Source organism: Apium graveolens, chromosome 10 (assembly GCF_009905375.1).
Source record: "Apium graveolens cultivar Ventura chromosome 10, ASM990537v1, whole genome shotgun sequence".
Taxonomy (NCBI): Eukaryota; Viridiplantae; Streptophyta; class Magnoliopsida; order Apiales; family Apiaceae; genus Apium; species Apium graveolens.
In genome coordinates this window covers 151,701,614-151,723,895 of record NC_133656.1, presented here as the reverse complement: position 1 = coordinate 151,723,895, position 22,282 = coordinate 151,701,614, and the positions used below count along the sequence as shown (strand labels likewise).

Sequence of the window (22,282 nt, the reverse complement as noted above, 5' to 3'; positions counted from 1 at the left end):
AGGGCCCATCAAGCAATAACCTTGGGAGACCCAGGACACGTGGCGAAATCTACACCACCCATGTAGACCGGATTCAGAACCTTCCTACGACCCAGATCCGGAAGTACATCAATTCATCACGGACGTCCACACGTCCGACAATGCAGAACATTCCTACGGTCCAGATCAAAGGTATAAACCCTTAAACCCTAATGGGAAGTCTATAAAAGGCTAAACAAAAGATGTAGAAGGGTTACTTCATCTCTCATATACACACATATACACACACCACAATATACACGCATAATTCCAGTTTTACCCCTTTCTCCTCCAAAATCCTTTCTCATTCTCACACCGGAGGTGCCGCGGAGACACCACCCCCTCCGATTCTGTTTTGCGGGTGCCCCACCTACAGATACACCACATAACATCCATTATTTCTATACAAACGGAGTTTGAATCCGGGTTGAAGACAAAGAGAACCCTAGGGTGATTTGGCATTATCAAATAGTATGACATTTTTATTTACGTAAAACTGAAACTCGTAATCCGTACAAAATACAAATCTAAGTATAATATATAAAATACTGTTAAAATATGTAGTTTAAAAAATCGAAATTAGGTGTAATTCTAAAATTTCACCGTATAGTTTTAGTTATGCATGCATCTAATTATTTACTTATATAAATCTGACATGTTAACTTACTAATACAGTTATTTTCAAGTAAACTGATGCTTGGATGTTCAGCAATAAATAAAAATTGAAGGGAAATAAAATTTACAGAGAGTAGAAGTTAATTTTTGCCGGTTAAAATTTTATTACATAAAATTTTAAAAATAGTTGTACAATTTTTTAGCGAGTAGCAATATTTAGGACCTAAATATGGTTTTCTTATTCGTATAGATAGTTGATAACCCGTGCTAAACACGGCTCCGAGATTAAAAATATCGAGTTAATTTTTGTATAGAATTATTCATAATCCGTATGAAACATGAATTGAAATTAATATTTAAATATCAATATTAAATTGGTACTTGCAAAAAATAGTTATGTGGTTAAAAAGAATCGAATCAGTTATGAAAATTTCCACTATAATTATAGTTTTGCATTGTTTTACTTGATATAGAAATATAACATATTAGTTTTATTTTTTGAAATGAATTGTATCTCTATATTATGAACCAAATATCTGTTCTTTAGATAATTTAATATTAATTAATATAATTTGATAATTATCTTATAATTAGCCTTTTCAATATAGTATATTTAATATTACTTAATTATCGATAAAAATTAATTTACAAATTAAAAATAAATAGATGTTATTAAACTTAATTTAATATTACTTAATATAATATAAATACAGCCCATAAATTTGTTACCGTTAAAATATGGTTTTTAATTCAGAATAAATAAACGTTGTAATGGATAGTAACAAATACAATCGCTAAATCAATAATTTTCAGTTTAAAAGTTAATAAATGTTACTAAAGTTATTTGCTATTACTTAATTATTTTTAAAATTATATTATAGAAAATAAAACCAAGAATAGATGTCAATTTTTAAATATAAGTGATGATGTCAAAGATCACTGGAGATAACAATATCATTAGTATCCCTGATCAAAGTATGAAGCAAGCCAAATGGACATCTGATTTAAGGAGAAGATTAATGAACTGTTATTTTTGGTAATCAGCTTAGCTTGGGGCCAATCCTAAGTAAGTTGTGTTGTTATCTTAGTTTGTATTTTGTACTTGTAACATTTAAAGTCTATAAAAATATCAAAGGAGCAGACTAGAGCCTTTTTCTATAAACAGTGTCATGCCTAAGAATTCTATCTGGAAGAAGATCAAGAAGATCATGTCTCAGAAGAATTATAAAGAAGCTTGGAGTTGAATAAATCTGTATTCGGAAAAATACTGTAAGTAAAGATCTCTACAAGTCAGAGTTATTGACAATTCAGAGTTATTGACAATTCAGAGTTATAGAGAAGCCACTCGAGAACTCCAAAATGGCTTATCGAGAAGTCAGGAAAGCTACTAGAGAAGTCAGAGTTATTGACAATTCTACATTCATTAGAGAACTCTGAGTTATCGATAAGTCTAAGTCTACTAGAGAACTCAGAGATATCGATAGGTCAAAATTCACTAGAGAACTCGAGACATCGACAAGTTAAATTTTGACTAGAGAACTCTGAGATATCGACAAGTTAAATTTGACTAGAGAACTCTGAGATATTGACAAGTCAAAAAGCTACTAGAGAACTAAGAGTTATCGATAAGTCAAAGTGAAGATGTGAAGACTAGAGATCTCGAAAAGCCCAAAATTCTCTTATAGAGAACTGAAGACCTCTACAAGCCAAACCAAATATAGAGTACTAGAGATCTCGATAAGCCAATATGCTTATCGAGATGTCAAGTGTTCTATAGACCTGAACTGGAGATCTCGAGGTACAATCTCAAAGTACATAGTTGCAGATCAGTTCAATATCCAAGAGAAACAATCAACAAACAATCCAACAGCTGGATTGGCAAGTCTACAAAAAGCAGTTTGAAGAGTGTGCAAGATCAATGGTAAAGATTAACTGACAAAGGAAGATTAAAGTAAACACGGGATGCTAAAGATATGTTAAGCCAGAAATGGAAGATCTACTTTTTTATAAATAGAAATGACAAGTGACAGTTTAGAAAAGCTAATAGCATATCTTATTACACACTGTGCAAACTAGCAGTTAACTGAGCTATAAAGTTAACACTGGTCCTTAGTCAGTTGTAACAATTTAGATCAAATTTCTTGTAACACTCTCAAGAAGAAGTTAAGCTCTTTATCAATAAAGAGCCTAGAAATTTTGTAAGCCAAACAGTCTTAATTTTAAGAGTTATTTGCAAAATGCATCCCCGTGGTTTGGCCAAAATGCATTTTTTTACCTATACATTAGATAACTGCACTTTGAATCCCATTACTATTTCGGCGCGACAAATTGCACCCTTTTCGTTAAATTTGTTAAAATTCTCAGGGGCATTTTAGGAAATTAAAATATTTAATTATAATTAGATCATTATTTAAGTTTTTTGACCCTCTAAATGATACTTTTCGAAAAAATTTAAAGAACGAAAATTATAGAGAACGAAAAAATCTTTTCAAAATAATAACATTCAAAATTATCAAAAAATTTACGAAGCTAAAATTAAATAAAATATATACTTATTGAATTTATTAAAAACAATTATAAAAAAATATTTCAATTTTGAACCTTTTTATTTCGAGAAGATCTTTTTATTCTCTACAACTTCCGTTCTTTAAATTTTTTCAGAATGTATCGTTTAGAGGGTTATAAACCTTAAATAAAAATCTGAAAATAATTTAATATTTACATTTCCTAAAATACCCCTGAAAATTTTAACAAAATTAACGAAAAGGGTACAATTTGTCACGCGGAAATAGTAAGGGGATGCAAAGTGCAGTTATCTAAAGTATAGGTAAAAAATGCATTTTGGCCAAACCACGGGGATGCATTTTGCAAATAACTCTAATTTTAATATAAAATTAAGTGAGTTTTGAAGATCTGTGTTCTTTATTTTCTGCAAGCTTAAATTCTACATGAACACATTTCACTACAAGAATTAATTTACTTTGTTCAACCATAAACATTCAAGAAAAGCCTAAAAATAGTAAAACACATTCACCCCCCCCTCTGTGTGTTATTCATTTCCTAAAAAGTGGTATCAGAGCTAAATCTAAAAGTAAACAGATTGAAGATCTTGGAAGAATGAATACACAGAAAATCAGTAGCATCAAAATTCATACCTTTGACAAAGCTAACTACACTCTATGGAAAAAGAAAATGATGTTGTTTAACAAGATGACCAATCCACTCTACATTCAGATCCTCAAGGATGGACCTTTCATTCTGTTGTGTATATGTTGTGTACTTGATGATTTCATGAACAAAACACCTTGGTAGATTTTACTTAGTGAAAATGTAGCACTCGACGGATAAGGATTATAATCCCGACGGATAACTCATTTTGGTCCCGACGGATGATGACTTATTATCCATCGAGTGAGTAGCTTATGTAACAATAAGTCTGTAGCAAATTTCTGCATACACACTGTTTAGAATCTGTAGTAGACTTAAGTCACGTTGACTTTAACTAGATATGTAGAATATGTTGATTAATTGTACATATATGATATCTTGTAATTCTGCATAAATGAAGTAGAGTCAAGTGCCTGATTGCTACCCGACGGATAAACAACAATGAATTCGACGGATGATCAACAACCCGACGGATGATCAATAACTCGACGGATGATCATAAACCCTATGGATAAAGAATTCAAATATCTGTTGATAGTGACAACACAGTCACATGCGTCGAGTGTATGCAAATGAAATGTGGTAGCCTATTCAACTGGGTTTTCGAGAACAAAGAAGCATTGCCATTTCCATGATATTATGAAGATATTCAAAGATGATGGAATAGAGTAATGAAGTAGCATTATATTAGACTTGATAGTTTTTGTTTTATTATCCTGTCTTAGTACTTTGTAATCTTGGTGATATATAAACCAAGAAACATCAATAGAATAGTAACTAAGAAACCAAGCAACCAAGAGAGAAACATTTGTAAGCTGTATTCTTAGCATTTCTCTTGTTCTAAGTTGTTATCATTTTGTAAGCAGCTGTGAGCTTTTTGCACACAGAGTTCTCTCGATATATATTATATATCTCTGGTGGAATCGTTCAAATCCACCAGAAAGTTTTTAAAGACTCTTATTTTTAATTACTTGTGTTTTGATTCATTTGAAGTAACTATTCCGCGTTCTGCTAATCAATTCACGCTTATATATATATATATTTGAGTTAGAACATTTTTATTCAAGAAAAAGTTTCAAGAATTCCATTCAACCCCCCTTCTGTAATTCTTGTTATATTGTTAAGGGACTAACAAATTTACATCTCAACGGATGATCCTTATCCATCGAGTTTGATCATCCGTCGGTATACTATTTGCAAATAAGAATCAATTATTTTTCTGGAATTTTTTATGACTCGACGGATAACAGTCAATCCTCATCCGTCGAATTATCTTAATCTCAGCCATTAATTCCCTGAACATTATCCATCGAGCACACTTACAGTTTGTAAGCATAATACGACGGATAATGGGTGGAATTTTTACAATTTATTTTTAAACGGCTATTTTAGGCAATTTTCATTGGTTACTTTATTTTACTTTATTATTTTTAGCAGTTATTCTTTGAGATAGTATAAAAGCTTATTTTATTTTAATTGCTTTTCTTTTATCATTCTCAAATCAACTGCTCAAATTTCTTTCTCTTTCAAAGCACTTACTCTTTCTCTTCAAGCTCTCATTCTCTAACAATGGCGCCCGTTGTCAAGATTATGTCTCGAACTGGGTTTATCTATGAGAAGAACAATTTCACTGCATTAGTAAACAAGGGTATTCAGCAATCTGGTGACTATCACAAGATGATGGACTTTGTGAAGAATTGCAAGCTTAGTTATGCCATGCTGGAGTCACCCACAATCTTTTGTGAAGTTGTTGAAGAGATGTGGACCACTGCTACATACAACTCAACAGATAAGACAATCACACTCACCATTAAAGGTAAAGAATTCTGTATCAATAGTGATGTTACAAAAGCATGTTTCAAGATTCCTGATAACACTGTGACCTCACCACACACTGATACTGATATAATCAATATGCTTAATTTCATGAACTATGCTCTTTCTACTTCTAAGTTAAGTGATATTAGGAGACTGAGCCTTAGGAAAGAATGGAGTTTTATGTGTGATGTAGTGATAAAGGTCTTTTCAGGTAAAGTCAGTAATTTTGATTCAGTCAATATCTCCATGCTTAACATGCCCTACATGCTAGTTACAGATAAATTCTATAATTTCAGTGACCTTGTTTTGTTTGAGTTAGGTTTTAAACTAGGAGAGTTAAATAAGAGAGGTAAGAATGTGTATTATGCTAGATTCTTTATGATGTTAGCTAACCATCTCTCTGAGGGTATTGTACTTGAGAACCCTAACAAAAAATTAGATTGTTGGGTTCAAGAGAGAAGGCTCATTGCAGATTTGAACAGGGCTAATCATCACAAGGAGGTGCCACTGTTCTATTTCCCTGTAATGGAAGCACCTCAGGTAAGTGAGGTAAGTTCATCTATTCCTACCACTATTACAACCTCACTAATTTCTTTGAGTTCTAGTGTGGCTATGGCAACTGTGTCAATGACCCAACAGTTGCCTACCCAAGCTACCAAACATGCAAATATTTCAAAATCCAAATCAAAGAAAGCCCCCTCTGGTATCTCTCAAAAGATGTCAGTTGCAAAATCCACCAAAATCAAAGAGGGGAGTGTGCATATGGGTAAGACAGGTGAGGGAAGGGGTGAACATAAAAGAAACCCTAAGGATAAGGATGGAAAGTTGAGTGGTTCCCAGCCTAGCCACACTGCAGTTTCCCAATAAACTGCAGTTCTTAAAAAGGATAAAAGCTCATTTCTAGCTGCATCCTCCCAAAAGGATGTAGTTATTGAACATAGCTCTCAACCAAGAGCACAGGCCAAGAGGGTTAGGGACACAAGCTCACCCCAAACTTATGCCAGAAAGAAGAAATCTAAAACCCTTGAGGATGCACAAGGTACACACACTATGCAAACTGGTGCGAAAGACACAGCCACTGCACCTTCACAAATTCAGTTTGATGTGACTCCAATAAATGTGGAGTCACAGCCAAAATCTCTAGTAATAGAAGCACCTCAAACACCAAACTCACCCACAAACTCACTGGATGTGGATATGATAAAAACATCAATTCCTGATTCCCCTTCTTTAACTTTGTTTGGGAAGCCAAAATCTAGTGCAAGTGAGCATCATCTTTTAGATGATTTGTTGGCTCACTTGCCCATTCTTTCAGGAACTGTTGAATTATCTGTGCCCAAAATATCTTCAATCAGCACAGAGTCCACAATAGTTTCCATTCCTAGTTCATTCATTTCTACTCTCTCGATGGATATTGCTCATCCGTCGAGTAGTGATTGTATCCCGACGGATAAGCTTAACAGTAGTTATCCGTCGGATAGCAAAACCACTCACCCGATGGATATCACTCACTTGTCGAGTATCTCTGCACAGCTTCAAACTTCATTTATTTCAAGTGCAGAAGAATTAGTGGTTGTACAGTCACTATTAGGATTGAGAGAGAATAGTGTTTTGAGTGAGAGTCTGGGTTGCTCCCAGGAAAAAAGAGAGGAAATGAGTGATATTATGCAATCCATTTCTTCAGGATTGGCAAAAGAAAGTGAGAGGAGTCCCACCTTAGAAGGTGAAGGCGAGGGTGTGAGGGTGGGGAGCCAGGGTGAGACCCTGATGCAACAAAATAGAGAAAACGAGAGAAATACAGGTACTGGAGCTACAAGGATAGAGGTTATTGCTAGTGAGTTAATGAATGTTCAGGATGCAGAGAGGGAGGGACTATCTCAGCAACCTAAAGCTGTTATAGATTCCACCTCCCTTGATGCTGAGGCATTTACTCACCCTGTTCCAGCTTATCAACTTCTAGCTGAACAGGGCAATGACAATGCAGAAAGGATGCTCAATCTAGTGCATACCACATAGTCTATGATAAGAGCTAAGGATGCCATCACAGCTTTGCCCTATACAGCTGGTGATGTGGATTATGAGACTGGTGGCTCAGCTAATTTCTTTGGTGATGAAAGTGGGGATAGTGAAGATGAAGCAATGGACATAGGGGGAGAAGTAGGTTCCAGTTCAAAATCAGGTATGCCATCATGGACATTTTCAAAGCACTGTGATGAGCACTACTTCAAGACAACCCTGATCCAACTAATCAATCAGATAAATACTGCTCTTCAAACCACTTCAAATGCCATCACCAAAAAGCTCCTTTAGGCACATCTAGCCTCTCTGCAACTTCAACAAATTCAAGGCTTCCAACATGCTAGGGATGTAAACCCCATCAAGGGTGATATTGAGGAGATGAAGAAGGCCATTTCAAACAAAATGGACTCTAAGCTTCCAGAAGCTACAATTCTTGACATCAAGAGGTAATTAAGAAAAAATTCTGATCTTGCAACCAAGATAGATGCATTGGATACAAGAATGTCAGCCATGGAAGCATCTTTAACAACCATTCATCTTCATCAAGCCTAACAGACAGATTTACTTCAAAAGCTGGTGGCTGCTCAAAACCCCTCCTCTGCTCAACTTGATGATAACAAAAAGGGGGAGAAAGGACCAAGTGAGGGGGAGAAGCTTCAAATTCAAATCAGTAAAGTAATTATGCCTTCAATTACTATCTCAAAGCCACTAGTTACAAGCAGTATAGATCTGATAAATACAGCAGCAGCCAAAATTAGAGCAGCTGGAATGAAGCAGTTGAAGCCAATCAACTGGGAGAAGATTGATGAGGATATACAAAAGAAGTTTGGACTAGTCAAGGAGCCAGTAAAGTCAGCCATCCATCACTCTCATGTCAAGCAAATTTCTGTGAATGAGATGAGCATGGACTATCTGGAAAGGGGACAGTCATCCTGCATCAAATCTCCAAAGGCTGGAATAATTCTGAAACCAAGGGTGAATTATTCAAGATTATCATTGAAGAACCCTTTGGACACTGTATATGAGACACCTAAGCCTGATGAAAAGAAGCTTCTATCAAGGTCAATTGCTTTCTACAAAGATCCAGCTGATTCAGCTTCCAAAAAGAGAATTGCTAAAATTTTCAAGAATGGGAAAGAAATTTATGTGGTGGCTGGACATCCTCAATTTGCTCAAGAAAAGAGAGAAGAAAAGGATAGATTGAAGCAGGAAAAGAAGCAAGCTGCTCTAGATGCTAAAAAGGCTAAACAAAAGAAAGAGCAAATTGCTATCTTGGCCAAGCTACATGCTGTAAGTTCATCACAAATAATTCCTGCTCAGCCATCTGAAATCATTGAATCTCAAGATCCAAAGAAGCAAGTTGAACAACATAAGAAGTCTCCAAGAATCAAGGAATTGGCTAAAAGAACCAGAAGGAAACTGGACATTGTTGATAAGGAATTGGAGAATCAGTTTCCCAAGAAGTCCACTTCAACTACAACTCAAGAATCAAAACCCTCTGTGGTATTTGAAGATATCAAGGTGGTGGATCCTTACATGAACATTCATGGTGAACTTATTGTGCCTAAGGATGAGCCAATAGAATGGGAAAATATACCAATTCCTGACTTCAATTTACCAATCCTCAGCAAGCCAAAAAGAACAAAGTTAAGAGCAGTCAAGAAAGTAAAGTTGTCACCTCTCAAATTCAAATCTCTAGTTAAAGCTCAATCTACAGTCAACAAAGGAGATCATATGTACTTGTGTGACATCAAGGAGTTTTCTGATCTAAATCTCTATCTAGATGAAGTGAGAGGAATTGATGCATACAGAAACCTACCTGAAAGGTTAGTGTTCAAGTACAAGGGAGGAAATGAGATTTAGTGGCCACTTCACATGATCCTTCAAGAAAGCCAAGCTGTACTGATTAAGGTCTATTCATCTTTCAAGAAGAACTTTGGGTTCAATGTTACTACAAGAAGATTGGTTCTAAAGAAGATTGAAGAACTAAGGAGTGTTAGAGCTAAAGATGCACTCCCAAAGACTCTAATCATCCCTTACACAGGGAGAAGAGTGCATCTAAGGCCCTACTGGCTGATGGAGTTCATGGATGACAAAGGAGTGAGAAGATTTTTCAGATTAGAAGACAAATTGAGCATCTCTAGCAGTGAGACTCTCTTGGAAATGCAAGAAAAGCTAAATCTCTCAGAATCTGATGAACTGGAATTCCACAGGCAGCTCCAAAATCAGATTGAAGAAAACAACAGAAAGCTTGGAAAGAGATCCAGACCTTCAAGAAACTGGATAAATCTGCTCAGGCTAGAGGAGCATCTTGAAAATGATTGTGAGCAAAACTTTGTACATTTTATTAATTGAAGCACTTTTCAGTATTATCTACTGTCTTTTAAAGTTTGTATTTTTAGGGTGTTTTGTTATCATCAAGTATCTCTTAATTTATGGCTACAATTCCAGTAGACATAAATTGGGGGAGAATATTGTGTATATGTTGTGTACTTGATGATTTCATGAACAAAACACCTTGGTAGATTTTACTTAGTGAAAATGTAGCACTCGACGGATAAGGATTATAGTCCCGACGGATAACTCATTTTGGTCCCGACGGATGATGACTTATTATCCATCGAGTGAGTAGATTATGTAACAATAAGTCTGTAGCACATTTCTGCATACACACTGTTTAGAATCTGTAGTAGTACTTAAGTCATGTTGACTTTAACTAGATATGCAGAATAGGTTGATTAATTGTACATAGATGATGTCTTATAATTCTGCATAAATGAAGTAGAGTCAAGTGCCTGATTGCTACCCGACGGATAAATAACAATGAATTTGACGGATGATCAACAACCCGACGGATGATCAATAACTCGACGGATGATCCTAAACCCGATGGATAAAGAATTCAAATATCTGTTGACAGTGACAACACAGTCACATGCGTCGAGTGTATGCAAATGGAATGTGGTAGCCTATTCAACTGGGTTTTTGAGAACAAAGAAACATTGCCATTTCCATGCTATTATGAAGATATTCAAAGATGCTGGAATAAAGTAATGAAGTAGCATTATATTAGACTTGATAGTTTTTGTTTTATTATCCTGTCTTATTACTTTGTAATCTTGGTGATATATAAACCAAGAAGCAGCAATAGAATAGTAATTAAGAAATCAAGCAACCAAGAGAGAAACATTTGTAAGCTGTATTCTTAGCATTTCTCTCGTTCATAGTTGTTATCATTTTGTAAGCAGCTGTGAGCTTTTTGCACACAGAGTTCTCTAAATATATATTATATATCTCTGGTGGAATCATTCAAATCCACCAGAAAGTTTTTAAAGACTCTTGTTTTTAATTACTTGTGTTTTGATTCATTTGAAGTAACTATTCCGCATTCTGCTAATCAATTCACACTTATATATATATTTGAGTTAGAACATTTTTATTCAAGAAAAAGTTTCAAGAATTCCATTCAACCCCTCTTCTGTAATTCTTGTTATATTGTTAAGGGACTAACACATTCCTACGGTTAGAATTGAGAAATCTACAGATGGAAACAGGATCATCCCAGCTCTCTATGCTCCAAAAGATCCTGCTGAGTATATTGATCTTGAAAATGATAAAGTTTCCCTGGATAACAGCTTGCAATTAATTTTGATTGAGTCACTTGACAATGTAATGTACAACAACATTGTCAACTGTGACATTGCCAATGAAATATGGGAAAAGATTGAGATACTCGGTGAGGGAACTGAGGAAGTTAGATCTAATCAAAGAAGGATACTAATTTCACAGTATGAGGGTTTCATGGCTAAGCCAAAGAAAAGCATTACTGATGTTTGAAAGATTCAATAAGCTGATAAATGACTTACAACTTCATGACAAATACTATGAAGCTGAAGAAGTGAATCTAAAGTTCTTGCTTACTCTTCCTGATCATTTGGAACAGAAAATCTCAGCAATCAGGGAAGGGAGAGATTTGAGCAGAATAACACTGGAAGTTCTATATGGAATTCTCAAAACATATGAACTAGAGATGATTCAAAGACAATCATTGAGATCTGGTCAAGGACATATTGTGGATGGCTCAAGTGCTTTAATTATAAATGAAAGTCAAGCATCCAATGATGAACCAAGATCTCAAACTCCAGTTGTCTCAAAAAGTGAGCAAAGAACAAATGATTCACAGGAACAAGTCATTCTAAAATTGGAAAAAGATGAGTTCTATACTCTTGAAGAACTGGATGAGATAGATCAGTCAATGGCCTACTTGGCTAGGAAATTCTCTAATATTAGAGTAAAGAAGCCAATATACTTCAAGAATGAAGGACAGTCCTTCAACAAAGACAGCAGCTGGAAGGAAAAAGGGAAGTATAATTCTGATAGCAAGAATGGCTATAAAACTGGATTTGTTGACATATCTAAGATAAGGTGCTACAATTGTGATGAACTAGGCCACTTTGCTACAGAATGCAGGAAACCCAAGAAGGCAAAGAAAGATAAAGCTTATCTTAAACTTGAAGCAAAGTATGAAGCTCTTCTGAGAAAACAGCAAAGCAAAGCTTATATTGCAGAAAGTAAAAGTTGGGATGACTCTGAAAATGATGAAGATGAAGAACTTGGAAACTATGCACTCATGGCCTTGGAGCGAGAATAATCATCCTCATTTAAATCACAGGTACCAACTCTTACCTCCACTAATTTAAATGTGAATTAATATAAGGAAACTGTTGAGAAGATGAGCACATAAATGTTTCATATTCACACAAGCATGGTTGCTGCTAATGAAGAAGTTAGCAGATTAACAAAGTTGAATGAGAAGCTTGAGAATGAAAAACAAGGAACTAAATTATTGACAATGGAGCTTGAAGCCCTGAAACAAGAAAATGGTTATCTGAAGAACAAGCTCAAGTGTGCAAATGAGATTGAGGCTGTGCTAAGGGAAAAACTGGAGAAAAATGAAGTAAAATTGAAATCCTTCAAGAATGCATCTGAATTGGTTGGTCAGTATCATGAGAAAAACAAACCATGTGCAAATATTGCTATTGGTTTTGATTATGATGACTTGAACAGCAAAAAAGAAAAACATAAGGGACAAAGGAAAAGCAACAGAGAATGAAAATGTTCCAGCAATGATGAAAAAGGTCGGGTCACTTATGTTCAAGGCTTGTGAAGTAGACTTCAGTGAAGAAGAATTGATTATCAAGAAAGAAATTGCACATCAGGATAATGAACAGAAAAATGCAAACTTAACTCAATCTTCTAAGGCTGAAGAAAATCTCATTGACAATCAAAGTACCAAGACTCATGTCAAAGGAATAAAGATTCAAGATGCAGGAAAGAAGAAGAAAAATAGAAATGAGAAAATAGGGATAAACAAAAGAAATAATCTGGCTTATGTTGCAGATGCTCCTGGAAAGAAGTGTGAAAGATGTGGCTCTGCTAATCATCTAACTCACCTTTGTAAAAAGGTGGTTTTAAGTCAACTGAAGGAGCTTGCAAATACAATGTAACAGATTTAAATGATCCCTACTCATTTTTTGATAAGTTTGACTGCATCTCTTGCAACTTGAAAGTGATGAAGAGTTGCCACAAACTGAGAGTATATCTTAAAGAAACAAAAATTGAGTCTACATCAGAAAGGGACTGCACAACAATCATTGAACTCTATTTTATCTGAAACAACTCACTCTACTTCTGCCAAATCAGTTAACAAGAAGAAAGTACCCAACACTGCTTGGGTCACTAAACACAACTAAATCTCATTGTGTGCAGGGCAAGGTGAAGAAAGTCATATGGATCATTGACAGTGGATGTTCCAGACATATGACAGGTGATAAGGCCCTGCTATCACAGTTTGAGGAGAAAATTGGCCCATTGGTGACCTTTGGAGACAATAACAAAGGATTCACAATGGCATATGGCAAGATTGTTTCTGAAAATATTGTCATTGATGATGTAGCACTAGTAGCTGATCTTGAAGTGAATCTTCTCAGTGTTAGCCAATTTGCAGACAAAGGCTTTGAAGTTCTATTCAACAAAGAAGAATGCACTTTTACCAGCAAGAAAACTTGTGAAGTTGCTCTGAAAGGAGCAAAGAAAAGAAGCTTGTTTGATGCAGACTTGGACTCAACAAATAAGGATGGTATTTGCTGCTTCTACAACAAGGCATCAGAAGAACAAAGCAAGCTATGTCATAAGAAGCTGTCTCACTTGAATTTCAAGGAAATTAACATCTTAGTCAAAAAGGAGTTAGTAAGAGACATGCCCAAACTGGAATTTGCTCAAGTTGAAGTTTCTGAAGCTTGTCAGAAAGGAAAAATGAAAAGATCTTGTCACAAGTCAAAAATTGTGAATTCTATAAGTGCATCATTGCAACTTATTCACATGGACTTATTTGGGCCAGTAAATGTCTTATCAATTTCAAGGAACAAATATGCACTTGTGATGGTGGATGATTTCTCAAGATACACTTGGGTAGAGTTCATGTACTCTAAAGATGAAACTCCACATATCATAATTGAGCACATCAAGAAGATAGAAAAACAGGCTGAAGATTACAAGTGTGTGAAAAGATTGAGAAGTGACAATGGAACAGAATTCAGGAATGCTACATTATGTGAATTCTGCAAAGGCAAAGGCATTGTTCAAGAATTCTTAGCTGCCAAGACACCTCAACATATTGGAGTAGTTGAGAGAAAGAATAGAACATTGGTTGAAGCTGCAGGACAATGTTGTAAGATGCCAAGTTGCCAACAAGTTTCTGGGAAGAGGCTGTTAACATTGCATGTTACACTCAAAATAGATATCTCACTAACAAGGCACATGGAAGTCACCCTACTCAATCATGTCTAAGAGAAAGCCTACTGTAAAGCATCTTCATGTGTTTGGAAGCAAGTGTTATATTTTGAAAGACAACTCTGAATATGTGGGAAAATTTGACTCAAAGGTTTTTGAAACAATTTTTCTAGGATATTCACTAGAAAGAACAACCTACAAAGTTTATGTGATCGATCAAAAGAAGATTATGGAGAGCACAGATGTGACCTTTGATGATGACAAATGTCCAGGCTTGAAATGCCTTGTTGATAATGAAGTTGAAGCCCTGGAATTTGAAAACCTCAACATTGATAGTGACTCTGATGGAGAAGATTAAGTTGATGCACAACAGACATTAAATGAAGAGATTACTCAACAAGAAAATCATGAAAATGGAAACTCATCTCAAACACCTGAATTTGAGAGCACAAACTCAGGGGAAGAAAGACAAGAAGGATCCAATAGTCATACCAACAATGAAGAAAATAATGAAGGAACAAGTCAACAAACTCATACAAGGAAGAGGGATAGGAGTCACACTGAAGATGTAATTATTGGTGATCCTACTGCTGGTGTGAGGACTAGGAGTGCAACTGCTAATGAGTGCCTACATGCATATTTTCTATCTCAAGTAGAACCTAAGAAAATTGATGAAGCTCTTCTAGATCCTGACTTGATATCTGCCATGCAGGAAGAACTGAATCAGTTTGAAAGAAGCAAAGTCTGGAAATTAGTTCCTGCACCAAAGAATAGAAGTATTATTGGAACAAAATGGGTGTTCAGGAACAAGATGGATGAAAATGGTATAATTACCAGAAACAAAGCAAGGTTGGTTGCAAAAGGCTACTCACAACAAGAAGGAATTGATTATGATGAAACTTTTGCTCCAGTTGCAAGACTTGAAGCTATAAGAATTTTCCTAGCATTTGCTGCACATTCAACTTTAAAGTGTATCAAATGGATGTAAAAAGTGTCTTTCTAAATGGTGAGCTAGAAGAAGAAGTTTATGTGCAACAGCCACCTGGCTTTGAAGATCCAAAATTTCCAAATTTTGTGTACAAGTTACTCAAGGCTCTATATGGACTAAAACAGGCACCTAGAGCTTGGTATGACACACTATCAGATTTCCTACTGAAGCATGGTTTTACTAGAGGAACCATAGACAAGACTCTCTTCTACAAGAAATATGGTGAAGATATGATCCTAGTTCAGATTTATGTGGATGATATCATCTTTGGTTCTACTAATGAGAAGCTTTGCCAAAGATTCTCCAAACTTATGCAAAGTGAATATGAAATAAGTATGATGGGGGAACTGAGTTACTTCCTTGGAATTCAAGTCAATCAAAGAAGTGACAGTATCTTCATCAGCCAAACTAAATATGTTAAGGATCTATTAAAAAAGTTTGGAATGGTTGACTGTTCACCTGCATCTACACCTATGTCTACTGTAATAAAGTTGGATGAAGATAAAAAGGGCAAGAGTGTAGATATCTCAAACTATAGAGGGATGATTGGATCATTGCTTTATTTAAAAGAAAGTAGACCAGACATCATATTTGCAACATGTATGTGTGCAAGATTTCAAACCAATCCAAAAGAATCACATTTGATGGATGTGAAGAGGATTTTCAGATACTTGAAGAAAACTCCAAACTTGGGACTATGGTATCCTAAGGGAACTGGTTTTGAAATTTTTGGTTACACAGATGCAGATTTTGCTGGATGCAGGGTTGACAGAAAGAGTACCAGTGGAAGCTGTCAATTTTTTGGAAAAATACTTGTATCCTGATATAGCAAGAAACAACAATCTGTATCAACTTCTACAGTTGAAGCTAAATACATAGCTGTAGGAAGTTGTTGTACTCAAGTGCTTTGGATTAGAAATCAGCTAATGGATTATGGCCTAGTGTTACGAAAAATTCCTATTATGTATGACAATACTAGTGCTATATCTATAGTAGCTAATCCATTTAATCATTCTAGGACAAAGCACATTGATGTTAGGTACCATTTTATTAGAGAACATGCTACAAATGGTAACATTGAGCTCATTTTTGTACCAACAGAAAAACAATTGGCTGACATTTTTACTAAACCTTTGGATGAAACAACTTTCACCAGACTTGTAAGTGAAATTGGAATGCTTAATTCTTCATCTTAAGGCAAGAACTTAGCTAATGTTTTGCAGCAGATTAATCTCCAATAAATCAATATTAATTTGATTTTATTGGAAATTAACTGAAATATGAATTATAAATATTTCAGAAATCTCTGCATATTTATTTTTCAAATTCAAATTTAACTTGGAATTTTTCAAATTCTAAGTAAACTGCTCAGTTGTTAATTTACATTCTCAATATGTAAAATTAACACAAGGTAGAATCACAAAAAAAATCAAAAGTATATAAAGAACTGAGTTCTCGATAATTCAAATTGACTTCTCGACAAGTCATTTTAGGACTTCTCAAGTGAGTCCTCGATAAGTCAATTACTGACTTCTCGATTGACTTCTCGATAGGCTTAATATGACTTATCGATAAGTTTTTGTAGAGTTCTCTAGTAGTTTTAATTCGCAGAGTTCTCTAGAAGTGTAATTTTTGACTTATCAATAACTCGGAACTGAAATAATTTAATTTAATAAATTATTTTGGTAAAATACTTCTGGAAAATTCATTCTAATTTTATGTTGAATTTATTCAAATAAAGGTTGGAATTAATTCAGTCCACTTTTTGGACAAACTGGGTATTTATTTGACATGTCGATAAGTCAATTTTGAAGTTCTCTAAAAGAGTAATTTAAAATGACTTCACGATATGTATTTCATTTCTTAAAATGACTTCTCGATAGACAAACTCCAAACGTCTATTTTTGAGTTCTCGAAAAGTCATTTACTTTTACTATAAATACCCAGACTTCTCGATACATATTTAAACTTGGAATTTCTCAAAATTTTAGGTAAACTGAATATTTGTTAATTTATATCCTAAATATATGAAGTTAATAAATAACTTATCAGAAGAAGCAAAAAGTATGAAAAACTGAGATAATTTAATTCATAAATTATGTTCAGCAAAATACTTTTGACATACTTTGTCTATAATTACTCAGACTTATTGACACATTTATGTGCTTATGTGCAATTTTTTTTAAAATGTGGAATATGTTCGTCTTATGTAAGTAGACTAGTACATTATATGTGATGTTTTGAGAATGCTGATAATAGTTGAATTTATTTGACTATTGGATTCAAAATAATTCCTTATCATTATTTGTTTTGATGAGTTAGCTAGTGAAATATTTTGCTGATAGGAAGGGTTACTTTTTGTGTAGGGGTACTTGATTATTTGCATGGGGAATAGTTAACTTAGAAAGTGAACTAAGCTTCTTGAGTACTTGCATGGGGAATAGTAACTAGAAAGTTTAGTCTCTTCTAACTGTCTAGATACTCGTAAAGTATGTTTGTGTGATTATTACACTTAACCGGGCAACTCAAGAGTCTCTTGTGTTCTTTCTTTTCTCCTCCTGTAAATTCAAACCCTTCGGTCTTCATTACCTATCACTGCTCTCTTTCTCAACAAATATCCTAACCTCAAAACTCACTCATTGTTCATCTCTCTCCAATGGCTGCCACTGTTTCTCACACGCTCAACAACGGTGTTTATCTTCCAGCCCATCACTTGGCTGACAATAGGGTCTATTATGACCCTTTTGGGCTTCAAGTCCGTATCAAAGGGATCGTATGCATCCCTTTTGATGTTCCACTCGACGTTTTTGACGAACTCTCATGGGACGATCAGTTAAACTTCCTTTTCTTTGAGGGAGAAGTCACTCAGGAGCAGGAGAGACGTGCTATGGTGGCTGAGCAGCAATGCCTTGCTGCTCTGGAGTTACAGGAGAGAATGTTAGATATATTTGATAATGTCATGACTAATGTGATTTATATTTAGTTTACAGATCTTACTTAAACAGGACAAATCAGTACTTAACTGAAATCAACACTTATACTGAAGTCAGAACTTAAGTCATCAGTACTTAAGGTTCAGAAGATATTTATCAGAAGATAATATCAGAACTTAAAGGAAACGTTTAGATAAGGAAGGCAGCTGATTCACAGGAAGAGAAGATCGAGATAAATATAAGAAGAGATATGCATGAGAAGGAATTCTATGAAGAATAGAATACTTGGAAGAAAAGATATCTGATTGATATATTTTAGGAAGCAGAATTATATTCTATATCAATTAGCGATTATCTTGCAACTGTGTAGTATATAAACACAGACATAGGGTTTACACTATAAGTGTTATCATAATTGAGAAGATTATTCATTGTAACCCTAGCAGCTCTCGTGATATTTGTTCATCACTGAGAGAGAACAGTTCCATACTGTAACATAGTTTATTGTTTTGAATAAAGTTTGTTTTCTGTTACTTGAGTTATTAAAGTTCGATTTGATTGTGCTATACACTGTATTCACCCCCCTCTATAGTGTGTGTGTGACCTAATAGAGAATCATTGTTGTAGAAAAATGAAGGATAACTTGGATTATTCTAAAGTCTTGACAAATAATTTCAGATTGAAACAATTTAGTGGTTATCCAAACTTTTCAACCGGATAAAATCAGAATATAAGAACATAGATATAGAGTAAAAATGTGGAAGGGACGACCCAAGTGCATTGCTGGTATTAAGTAAAATGCATCAGAAAAGCAAATAAATATTTTTCTTGGTGACTTTTCACACTCTATGATTATTGGAGAAATACTCTGATAATAGCATAAATTCTGATAAGCAGTCGTGACTCACTTACACTAAGAAGCCACTGTAAAATGGAATTTAAAAAGATGGACAAAATTAGCACAAAACAGTTGAGGTGGACTCAAGCATGAACTCATTCAATAGTAGGCTTCAGAATAATGACAAATTTTTAGTAAAGTTTTAGTTATGCCTTATTTCTAAGATGTTCTGAAGTGAATCAGACTTTTCTCTTTTTCTGATATTTAGCTTAATGCACACACTAACACTCCATATGAATGATGAAAATTTCTGTGGTGATCCATGTTGTTGTAGATGAACAGTTTATGTGTCAAATTGCATAAATTCTGAGGACAGGTTCTGTTGAACGTTCTGATGATTAAGTTCTGAAGAATCGATATCAGAATTTGGGTGAAGAATTACGGAGATAGGCATTCATTTTTCGAGTTCAGAAATCATGTTCTGATGACTGTAAAGTTCTGATATAAGTCTAAGTTCTGATATTAAATTCTGATCCTTTACTTGACTTATTTGTGGTTACAATTTGAAACAGTCTCCTTTTTAAATCAGAATATGTTTGGGTAGAATATTAACAGTCAATATAATTAGGGTTGGTAGAACACGTACATGCACAGTAATTTTTACTTGTTTCTTGTGCGAATTAAACCCTGTCTTACACTTCCAATGACTGTTTTTCGTCTTCCCAGTCTAGGGAGACGAGGTAGAATTATTTCTACCTGTCCGCATTAAATTATCCATGCGTCTCCTCGAATTCTTCTGCCTATATAAACCAACACTTCACATCAGCCTACAAATTATTCCCTTCCTCAAACACTTACTCTCTTTTCCCTCATATACACAACATCATGGTTAACTACAATATGTTTTTAAACTATGAGACCTTCAACATGGAGTTAATCCGTGAGGGATGGCTGCAGGAATGGCACGTGACTATCATTCCTGATGAGATTTGGGACTCGGTTCCCCAGGAGGTTCTCACACACCTCCTGTTCTTTTACATGGACTACCATCGCCATCTGGAGCGATTGGAGGAGGAAAGGCTGGAAGCTCTCCACCAGCAAGAGCGAATCATCAGACTCGCTATTCTTTTTGTAGAGAGTAGGAAGAAGAAATAACTTATTTTCTTCTTCCTGTTTTTCTTCATCGTCAACTTTTCCCTGCTTCTTAAGCTAGGACTAAGGCTGTTGATGTTAGGATTAGAAGCTTAGGACAGTCTTGTAATTTTCTGATGTAATTTCAATTTCATGAATGTATTCTCTTAATATATTAATGAAATTTCTTATTTTTGCAAGATTCTGTCTCTGAGATGTTTGCACATTTAAATGCACTGTTAAATCCTGCTATATCCATGTTCTGATGATCATTTTAATCATTGATTTAAATTAAGTTCTGACTATAAAATATCAGTACTTGTTTCCTTGATTTATTTTGGTCATTCTCACACTTGAAATTTATTTTCAGAATATTGGTTTTGCAGTGAAAATAATTGAATAAGTGGGAACAGTTTAAATTTTGAATTAAAACTGACTTACCTCAATTAATGGAATTACTGGGTAAGTGGAACGGTTTTTCCTTGAAAACCTGCATGTGATAAGTCATGATTACTGTTTTCCCGTGCCCATTAACTATTCATTATTGCTGCATGTCTGACAGGTGTCCAACGGTTATATTTTTTTACCAAGTATAAGTAAGAGAGAGAGAAGATTATACAATCTTTTATTTACTTTTACACTTTATCTCTCTTTCTTTGCTTTTACTATCTCTCATCTCCTGACGTTGGTTTTTCATACAAACATTTTATAAAACACCTAACAGGCACTCTTAATTTTCGATTCTTCTCATGGAACCTAAGGATTTGATCATTGATGGAGCTAAGTTCGTTCCAAATAACTATGCTGCAATTCTCGATCATGATGAAGCTCCGTCTGAGTTGCATTTTGTGCAAGATCTTCTTGCACACAGTGAAATTGGGTATGCATTGACCCAGCCTTCAGTCTTTTCAAGCCAACAAGTTCTGACGTTTTGGCGGACTGGGCATTTTGATAATGGTGGTGCAACTGGTACTCACAATATTGTTTTTGAAGTGGATGATTCTGAACATGTGGTAACTCCTGGTACAATTCGCAAGGCCTTACATTTACCAGAAGGCTGTACTTTTTTAACACCGGAGGAATCATCTCTACAAGAGTTAATGGACAGTTTGGGGTATGAAAAGAGTTTGGCTAAGCTTGGACAGTTGAAACGGGCTCATATCAGAAAGGAATGGAGCTTCTTCTTCGACTGCATCACTAAAGCCTTCGGGAATAAGTGTTCAAACTTTGATGCCATTCCAATAATGAGTCAGCACATGGGGGTATGCTATTATTAACCAAACTCATTTTGATTTTGCAAGTGCTGTGATAGGTTTCATAGGGGATAGGATGACAGAGTATAAAAATGTAGTTTACTTTGCTAGATTCTGTCAGCTTATATATACCTTTTGCTGTGCTGATGCCCCTCAACTAGCCAATTCTTTAAATCCACCCTTTAAAATTGCAAAACGAGCCTTTAATGACTTGGTAAATGCTGACCTTAAGAAAAAGGTGGTTAGACCTTTACAGATTCCTCAATCTGTAAAACAGATCTTGGTAAATGCTGATCCTGAAACCTATAGATCTGTTTATCCTAATGTACAACCCACCACCACATCCCAAACACCACAGCAACCATCAGAACATACCACTCATACATCTATACCTCAACCCTCCCTCAGAACATATCTCAAATCATATCTCACAACTTCACAGATAGCTCAACCTTCATCCTCAGCACCTACTGTGAAGCCTTCAGCTTCCAAGCCCAAGAGGACAAAGACTGTTCCTCAAACACCACAGAAGAGAAGGAGGATTGTTCTGAGAGATGAGTCTAATAGTGAGGAACAGGTTTCTGCATCAGAACCTGTTGTTAAAGAAGCTGAGAAAGTTTCTTCTCAGAAGGATTCTGGAATTGGGGGATCTAAGCTTCTCAAAAGGCTTAGAAGAATGACTTCTGCTGAACCTCCCAAGGAATCTCCA

At 35.1% G+C, this 22,282-nt stretch overlaps 1 pseudogene; it reads right to left on the bottom strand.

The window, feature by feature from the left end:
* The window catches only part of LOC141691145 (wall-associated receptor kinase 2-like), a 43,601-nt pseudogene that overhangs the window by 2,661 nt on the left and 18,658 nt on the right, over positions 1–22,282 (bottom strand).